This window comes from Saccostrea echinata, unplaced genomic scaffold (assembly GCF_033153115.1).
Source record: "Saccostrea echinata isolate AGI-Se365-2 ecotype Australia unplaced genomic scaffold, CSIRO_AGI_Sech_v1 ptg000001l, whole genome shotgun sequence".
In the NCBI taxonomy this organism is placed as follows: Eukaryota; Metazoa; Mollusca; class Bivalvia; order Ostreida; family Ostreidae; genus Saccostrea; species Saccostrea echinata.
The window spans coordinates 7,686,057-7,696,095 of NW_026889750.1; the positions used below are offsets into that span (position 1 = coordinate 7,686,057).

General features: G+C 34.8%; 1 protein-coding gene across 1 annotated transcript in view; it reads left to right on the forward strand.

Moving 5' to 3' along the window:
- LOC133184471 (antiviral innate immune response receptor RIG-I-like) overlaps positions 1 to 10,039 on the forward strand; it is a 153,842-nt gene that overhangs the window by 36,501 nt on the left and 107,302 nt on the right. The window lies entirely within an intron of this gene.

Here is a 10,039-nt window from a genome sequence, read left to right on the forward strand (position 1 = left end):
GAATGATAAAAGTTCCTGAAGACGTCTCACATCATTATAAGTCGAATGCTCTTCAGAACTGTTCTTTTTTTTTTACATACTAATTTGTATTTCTGTCCTACATTTTATTCGCTGAATTGGACGGAAGACCTGCTTGTTGCTCAAGCAACGAGCTTTGCTCTAGTTATTATTGTTTTGTTTTTTTTCTTACCGATTTTGTGCACGCGAGTTCTCGGAAACGGCTCGCTCGATTTTCATGAAACTTACAGGTCTGATAGAACATTAAAAAATCTAGATACATATTTTGTTGTTTTGATGACGTCACTTCCGGTTCCGAGCTTTCCGCGATTTAGTGATTTTCGGAGGGTCACTTTGTCCAGCAGTTTTCTCAAAAGCGCTTTTAGACAGAAACGTGACATTTTTCGGCGATGATAGAGCAACATGTGTAGATGTGACAAACGCATTTCTCTCTCCCCGGAAGTGCCGCACTTCGTCGCTCGCTATGGCCCGAAAAAAGTCCTCTCGGGATTTTTAAAATTTCTAACAACTTTTCTACAATATCTTCTTACCTGTAAATATTTTGTTAAAACATATAGAACAAAAGTTGTGTAAAATGTTACGATCTTTCAAAGGATATCAACAATAAGGGTCTGACCCCTAAAATTAGGGAGTTACAGGGGCCAAAAGTGTTTTCCTGATATCTCAAAAAGTATTGAGAATTTGTATAGTATCATAGAAGCAAAGTTGTTTAAAATGACAAGTAGCAGCTAAGGAGCTCATCAAAAGTCGTCACTTCCGGTCACACCGAAAGTAATGGTAAATGGCTTATTTTTGCTCATATGACCGTAGATGTCTCTCGATCTCGATCTCATCTCCTTGAAATTTAGACGGAAGACTTATTTGTTGCTATGCAACAAGCTCGTCTAGTTTATTATTTTTATTCTAAAACATATCATTCTTATTCAATAAAATGTAATTCTTATTCCATGAGTTGTTATTCCTATCGAAAGATATGTGATTCCTTTTCAATAATTTGTCATTTCATTCGATAAATTGTTATTCCTATTGGAAGAAATATCATTCCTATCCAAAATATATCATTCATATTCGAAAACAGGACTTGTGTTTCCCATTCGAAAACATGTCATTCATATTCGAAAACATGTGATTCTTATTCGATACTTTGGTCATTCTCATTCGATAATTATGTGATTTATATGCAATAAACTTGTTATTCATATTCAAAAACATATCATTCCTATCCGAAAACATATCATTCCTATTCGATAATCTTGTTATTCTTTTTCGACAATTTTATCATTCCAATACGATGTTTTAATTTCTTATTTAATAATTGCATTTTGGGTAATTATGTTTTCAATAGGAATAACATATTTATCAAATATAAATCCTTTATCGAACAAGAGTGACAAAATTATCGAATAGGAATGACAAAATATCGAATAGGAATCACATGTTTTCGAATAGGAATAGCAAATTATCGAATAGGAATCGCATGTTTTCGAATAAGAGTAACAACTTATCAAATAGGAATGATAAATTATCGAATAGAAAACATTTTTACGCATAAGAATAACAACTTATCGAATAGGAATTACATTTTATCGAATAAGAATGATATGTTTTAGAATAAAACAATTTAAAAAATTGAATAGGAATAACAAAAATGTATAGTAATGCAACGTTTTACACACCGTACACGGTGAAGCGGAGCTGAGCAGTACGGCCAAAATGTACGATCCTCTCCCATTCTTGCCGTGTAGGAGAGAGCTATATGCGAAATTCAGACCAATGCTTGAGACGATGTGGTTGTATGCAATAAATGAGTGTTTAATCTTGTCCCATGATCCCTTGTACTGCGTTCGCGCGATTTTGAAGGCAAGGAATCATGGGACAAGTTTGTACAGTTCAGTAGTGAAATTACCTCAGACGATGTTCAGGTAAGTTTAAACTATATTTTAATAAATGAAAGAGATGAGCATTTGAGTTCTGCGACCCCAGAAGAGCACTGTATTGTATAATGGAACTAATTTAGATGTTTGAATGAATATAACACATTCTGATACTGCAACACCGAACCTGTCTAAATCACTATCCACTAAATCACTCAAAGTACTGCATGTACCCATTAGTTTATCAGAGTACATTAAGGACCTAAAATCAGATTTAATATGCATACATGTACATTTTGTTGTACGTATTCTTGAAAAACGGACCTATTCCATGGCCAGCTATGTATCTGCATACACTATATAAGAGTTGATCCCTCCCTTCCTATATTGAAAAATATGTGTGTGTTTACACCTAGGAATATTATCTTCCTGTTACCTGGACTCTATTGTGTTTTAAATCTGAAATAGATCTTTTGGTTGACAAGGAAAGAAATACGTAAATCAATAAAATGTGAGGGAGTGTTGGCAATTTTTATTTTGTTCAATGTTTCATTTTTATATCTACATTGTATTAAATGCAAAAAAAAGTCTCTACCGTTTCAGCTTTTAAATTATTTTTTTATGCACATTTGCAAAGATTAAAGTGAATTTCATAATACATAAGAAATCACCATTATTGAATCGAGTACAGCTTGAAATGCTGTGCCAAACTTAATCTTTATGTCAATAACTATGAAAAAGATATCTGTATTTACAGCAAATCATCCGTCCAAGTGCTCTGGAAATAAAATGTAAATCAGCTAGAATTTCCTGAGAAAAAGTTGCAAAAATTCATCATAATTTGAAAAATTTAAATGAAACTAGCAATATAGCATCTTCATTAGCCAAAGTTTTCTGATCCGCTGCTCTCCTCACAAACCTTTGGTCTATCGATCGTGCTATCAAAAGTCGGGATTTTACCTCGTTGTGATTGGAGTTTATTGATATCGTTCGACCAGTCAAGTGCTATAGTAAATGACGTTATCTCCGTTTGGAATATTTCTTGACTCTATAGTCCCCTACTGATGTGTTCGGAACCTTTTATTTTTTTGATGTTCTGCTAATTATTAATCCAGAGGAGTTCGCAGTAGCTCTGGCGAGATGTAATGAGTTTTCAGAGAGAATGTTAATGGATAAGGTAAATTATTATTAGCGGAAGTGTAGCTAGAAAGAGACTAGCACATGGATACATGATAAACACAAATGTTATCTTTCGCAGTTTTCACGACTGTATTATATCGGTGGAAATGCACTTAGATATGCCTAGACCTCTTCAATAAGTATGACATTATTTTCTGCAGTTGTGTATTAAAATTTTCAAATATGCTTTCAAAAAAACTTAATTTACATGCTATACGAGATACAACGTGCCTCAAAACCGACAAATCAGCTGAATGAGTTGAATTATGGGTTACTACGAATATCACAGGAATTTGACGCTGGAAAAAGATCAAATCTACTCGCAATCGGAAAAACACAATGACAATTTTGTTCATGTATTTCATAGATGAACAACAATATATCCATTCTTATCTATCATTTACATGCTCACATTTACAATCAAATGTTAAATAAAAGTAGAATTCTGGGTTTCTTAAGGACAGTTGATACAAACAAACTTTTATCAAAAATCTTGAAAATAAGAACTTAAGTTATGCTTATTTAAGTAAAGTGAATAAGTTTAACAGCATAGTTTTCAAATTTTCATTTAAAGTTTCACAATAATGGGATTAAAAGTGACAAAAAGTTAAATAGATTGATAAGGATGGCTGCAGAAAGGTAATTTTTGAACATCATAGAAAGTTTACAATTTCTTAATATTTCATAAATTTATTATATGCATCATTTAGATCCAAAAATATATACCAATCCAGGCATCTATTCTTTTTTTTGGTATTATCTGTCCTTAAAGCCATTCTGTAAGGCAGTTTGCGTCTGGCCATCGGTGAATAAAATGTCAGGTGGATTCCATGGCCAAAGACAAAAGACACACGTGTTCGGGCGTGTTGTAATGTAAAAAAAATGTTGGCCATTTAAATGGCTAAGAGATGCTGCTCCTTCGCCTTATTCTTAAAGCGCACACGTTCTTTCTAAATATTCTGAAGGTGGCCCAGACGACCTTTTATTATGTACATTGCATAACTTTGAATTTCTAATCAACGATTTGTGACAACAAATTACAAGCACATCAATATCAAGTTATGAAAAGGAAAACCACTTCCTTTCTTATTGAAAGCATGCCCGGGACATCTTCCTTAATTTTTAATCTTTGTATGTAAAAAAACACACAAACACACCAATATGAAAATTATTTTCGATTTGTTTTTCGCAGTCCATTTAATATCGCAGCGAAGAATACCTGAATCATGGGTTCGAAATACAATGATGCGCATTGAAGGAACGTTTGGGTCTTTTTTAATAGAACGTTCGTTGTTACATCATGACTAGTCCATTTATTAGAATTGAGAAATCACTTTCATTCCAATACATGTAACAGGTCGGGTACACTACCTTTTATCAGTTAAATATACATGAAAAATACATACATGTAATGACGTACATATTGGTTGCAATGTACGAGTTTTAGAAAAGAATTTTACAGTCTCTCACTCTCTCCAAACTTTATGAATTCCATAACACAGCATAACTCGCGTTGCTAGTCTCAGAGAGTAGGATATCTCAAGACATTGCGACGGATATTGCTTTCTCAATTCTAAAGAAATGGGCGGGTTATGATGTAACAATTGACCCAAACGTTCCATTTAATTGAAACATTTTACCACTTCAATGTGCATCATTGTATCATAAAAGCAAATATTAAGAAGCATGTGATTTTTAATCCCCCTTTTTCTTTTTATCTATCAGGAAGGTCTTGAACTCATTTTTTGCATGGTACCTGTGTTTAAAAGGAAAAGACTATAGCAATTTATTGTTTACTGCAAATTTTACATTTACAATGATGATCATTGAATTGGTACAATGAAGCGCATTAAAATGGTTAAATTTTCCGTTCTAATGAAACGTTTTGAGCTTTTTTTTTAAATAATGGTTGTTACATTATGACACGCCCATTTCTTCAGAAAGGAGAAAGCGGTTTATTTTGGGGCGAGTTGGCGAGGAAACACTAGTCTTCACTGAGAGAGAGAGAGAGAGAGAGAGAGAGAGAGAGAGAGAGAGAGAGAGAGATCCCTCAATTGTCCTTAATTTTCTATATGCTTCATTTGAATACCTGTAGAACAGAAATTCTGTAAATACAATATATAGCCAATCATATTGGCAGTATACATAAACATCGGGTAAACACGTGTTCGTTTTCGATCGATTCACGTGCTGTGATAGCTTGAATAGAGATGACAAATACATATACATGAAATTATGCATATATTCATTGCAATGCGTGAGTTTTACAGAAGCGGGGAGTCTCTCACTCTCTCTCTCCCAACTTCATATTTATATAAGAAATTCTAAAGAAATGGGCTTGTCATTATGAAACAATTGACTTTCGATAAGAAGAAACAAACGTTCCATTCAAAAGCAAAATTTTACCACTTGCGTATTGCGTATAATTGTAAAAATCATCGTTTGAATGGAACGTTATGGTCTTTCTTATCGAGCGTCAATTGTTACATCATGACACACCCATTTCTTTAGAATTGAGAAAGCAATATTAGTCGAAATGTTTTAAGATATCCTACTCTCTGAGACTAGCAACCCGAGTTTGCTGAAATGGGGATATCATGAAGTTGGAAGAGAGAATAAGAGACTTCCCGCTTCTCACGCATTGCAACGAATAAATACAAACAAATGTCATTCTTCATCTCTATTTAAGTTATCACAGCACGTGTATCGATCGAACACATGTTTACCCGGCGTTTATGAAAACTGCCAATATGCTTGGCTATTGTATTTATGAAATATCTGTTCTAAAAGTATACGAATGAGGCATGTGAGAAAATTTAAGACAATCGAGGACTTGTTTTCCCCACCCACTTGCCCCTACAATAAACCACTTTCTCCTTTCCGAAGAAAGCCTGTCATTAGGGTGAGTTCACCATGCATGGGACACATACCTTACTTCGGACAACTTTAAGCAATAATCTAGCATCCATAGGCCGTGTGTTCGAATCACGGTGCGACTGACCTTAGTCGATAAAAAAATAGGTAGCAGATGTTCCTTCGCTAAGCGCTCGGCACTTTGAAGTGAAAGTTGCGGATCTTTCAGATGAGACCTTAAAAATCGAGACCCCGTGCCACGGTAGGTGTTGGTACGATAAAGAACCTTCATTGCTCAATGGCCCCGAGTGCCAAGTAAAGGTCTAAATGTGAAGCCCTTCACCAGTATATGTTGACGTCTCTATATAAGGGAAAATTTCTCCAATGGGATGCAAAACAACATACAATCAATCAATCATTCCCAGTATATTCATTTCACCATACATCGGACACAAATTGACCATGCATCGGACATTGCCCGCTGCATGGATAATTACTTTTTGTACAGAGATACATGCATAATATCAAACCTGATGGCCGTTTTTGCAGAAATGAAAAAAAAATATATAAACTCAACATATTCCGTGAAAATACAAGTTATCGATATATGACAACTAAAAATGGGCTCTCTTTACTTCTTCAAACTATAAGATCTATGATCCCCAGAAACCAAGGGGCTAACTGCCGTATTACGAGGCACTGAATGCCTATCTAAGGCAATGTGATGCAACTACATGTAACATCTCTCCACATTTGTGGATCGATTTAGTCAATCATATTGAATTAAAATAGAGAGCTAATTTTTAAATTAAGCGTAACAATATTTTCATATTACTAATTTATTAGCATTTTAGGTATTTTAAAGGCTACCGCGATAAAGGTAGAACGTGTTTGCTGTTCAATATACCGTTTGGCCGAAGCATGGTGAATACTGTCCGATCATTGGTGAATTCTGGCTCATAACTTAAAATTCGTTTCTTAATAATTTATTCTGAATAAATAGCATAAAATTGTGTCAGAAATTCATATGGAGACACCACCACTTGCCGGTGGAAGGCTACATATTTAAACCTATACTCGGCACTCAGGGCCATTGAGCAGTGAGAGATCTTTTTCATGCCAGCATCTACTGCGACACGTTACCTCGGTTTATATGGTCTCATCCGAAGGGCCGGTCTCCACGTCCCGCAGTGGGATTCGAACACGCGAGGTAAGGATCAACTCCTTACTTCGCGACTCTAGAGCAAACGCTCTAATCACTACACCACGCGGGCGACGTCTCGGGAATGAAAAAACACACCTATATGATAATATGCCATTCTATAAATAGATACCATGGCGTCATCCATTTATAAAGCTAATATTCACATAAATGTAACTTGTGGCCCGTTTTACAAAATTAATGATTCTATTTAATAATGCTAGCGTAAAAGTATCATATGGTTTAAACAGATTATAACCATTTTCTATTTAATGTAAATTAGAAAGTTACTAGAAGAAAGTTACTAGCAGAAATACATTTCGGTTTTAGTCGAAAGTTCTTTTGTAAAACGTGCCTCTGGAATCTAAATTGTAGATATAGATTTGCACCATAAATTACAAATAGATATCGCTCGATACCTGCTTTTTAATTATTTTTTAATACTTCAAGTTTTAAAAACGCTCTTTTTTTCTGTCAGTGACACAAGCTGTGTATAAGGTAAGGTCAGGTGACGTTAACAATCCCGACTTTAAATAGCACGATAGGTCAAGGGTTTGTGAGGAAAGTCGCTGATCAGAAACCCTTGGACAGCGAAGATGGCAATATAAATGTCCTCTTGGTGATTATATTATTTCTTTCATAATGCTAAAAAAAATTACTTATTTAAAACTAATTTAATACCGGTGTAAAGGCGAATAATGACCCCCATAGAATAATTACCGGGGGTCATTTTTCGCCATCGAATAATGACCCCCGGTCATTATTCAACGGCGAAAAATGACCCCCGGTCATTATTCGACGTCGAAAACGACCCTTTTGCCCGTAGAAAAAGTGTCATCAACCTAAAAATCGGCATACCCCACGTGAAGAAAAATGACCCCCGTAGAATAGTGACCTCTTGTGGATTAAAGCGGATTAAAGTTGAAATTTTTAGGGGTCAAAATAAAAATAATAAATCAAGAGACCTGCTGGCCAAAATACTCACTTGAGCTAAATTGGGAATAAATCGATGATATGTTGATCTCATTTCATTATACAATAATTGCTGTTTTTAAGGTCAATGCGATGATTCAGAATCTAGAAGAGTTAAAGATTTATCGAGCCCAAAGGGCGAGGAGAGCACTGTTTTCCGATGGTGGAAAATCACTGATCGTTCCAACAGAAAAAACAGCAATGGTTTTATCATATGATTAAACGATTAAATTGATACAAACTGATTAAGCAGACATATGTCGTTTCTTGTTTACATTTGCTCAAGTCCTAGCCAAACACAGTGAAAGAATCGGAGTTAACATAAGCATAAGCAGCATTAATTTTGCATTTGAAATCTAATTTTGGTGCAGTGTAGAAAAATTAATGTCAGGCATAGCATCGAAAGGGCAAATGGCGCATTATAAGAGGCAAAATGACAAATTACCTTTAGTTAGAAATATCTATGAACCTCTCAAAAAGTTTATTGATGTAAGGGGGATTTCCTTTTACTCTACTGTATCAAAAAGCTGGGGGTAGGACAACCAGACTTGCAATGACCATTTTCAAGCGAAAACATAAAAAATACGTTCATGGAAATGGAAGGGGGAGGACACCCAGCCCCTGATTCTGTGTGCCTGAATGGTATGTTCATCTTGTCCACTCAAGTAGGAGAGATTTTTAACTATACCGTATAAGAAAGAGGGGGTGGTTACAAGACTTTCAATGAGCATTTTCAAACTAGATATTGCTAACATTTACATTCAGAAAAGGGGGGAACAATCCCTTCCTCTTCTCCAATTCTTTGTGCCTGAATATTATATTCATTTGAGTGGAATTCAGATGCCGGTAAATAACTTTTCAGAATTGTTTTCAATCTATTTTTAGTTCAATGTAGGAAAAATAAATCCTTATACATGTATTCACCTGGAAGGTCAATAAAATTGTCTGTCTTTGATTATAAATTGAAAACATTAATCTACTTCAATATACATGTACACTGTATCGAAAACATGTATGTATCCTATTCTCAGACGACGATGTTAACGGACTTGAATGTACATTATACTGGGATTCTTCTTTACAACTTCTATATATTTGGAAAGAAATTCCCATAGAGTAGACAACTGTTTATGAATAAAATTGAATGCAAATTATACGATTGTATATATTTCAGACATGCAGAAATTCTATGTCCTTCTTATGTTTGCCACGTCAGCTTCATATTTGGACGTACTACTGACTATAGACGATAAAGACCAACTAATAACTAAATTGTCTGACAAACGGGATGACTTCAGTTTTTTCTATCGTCAACTTTCTTTATTTATGAAGTAATGTTCCGCTATCATTTGCATATAATGTTTACGTCTACTAACTTATTCGATACCCAAGAGCACGATTAATTTTTAAATCGAGGCAGGCTACTGACAGATACATGTAAGTAGATGTTACAGGGATTTCAACAATCTCATTTAGAGTCAGCACTTCGTAGATTCAATGGTCGTATCAATGACCCTGTCAACAAATATAACCTATAATTGGGTCAATTGTTTGGCCCTTGTTTTTATACTAAATTCGACAATGGAATATGTCCCGTTTAACTGATTTATTCACAGCGATCACGGCTGGTGTGACGGGTCAACAGGGAATGCTTACTTTTTCTAGGCACCTGATCCGACCTCTGCAATTTTCGGGGGTCTTTTTTTATGCCCTATTAACAAAATTGTATTGCTTGGATATTTTAAAATCATCACTGTTCGTTATCTTCACCTTTTTTCATTAGGAAATATACATATCCAAGTATATCGTTCGCACGAGTTATTATGTCATTTTCGATACATTCCACGATTTTTTATGTCATTCGAAATATACATATATATTACATTGCATAACTTTCCGTATGTATTTCCGAAAATTTATCTCATTCCTTTTTTTCCTTCAT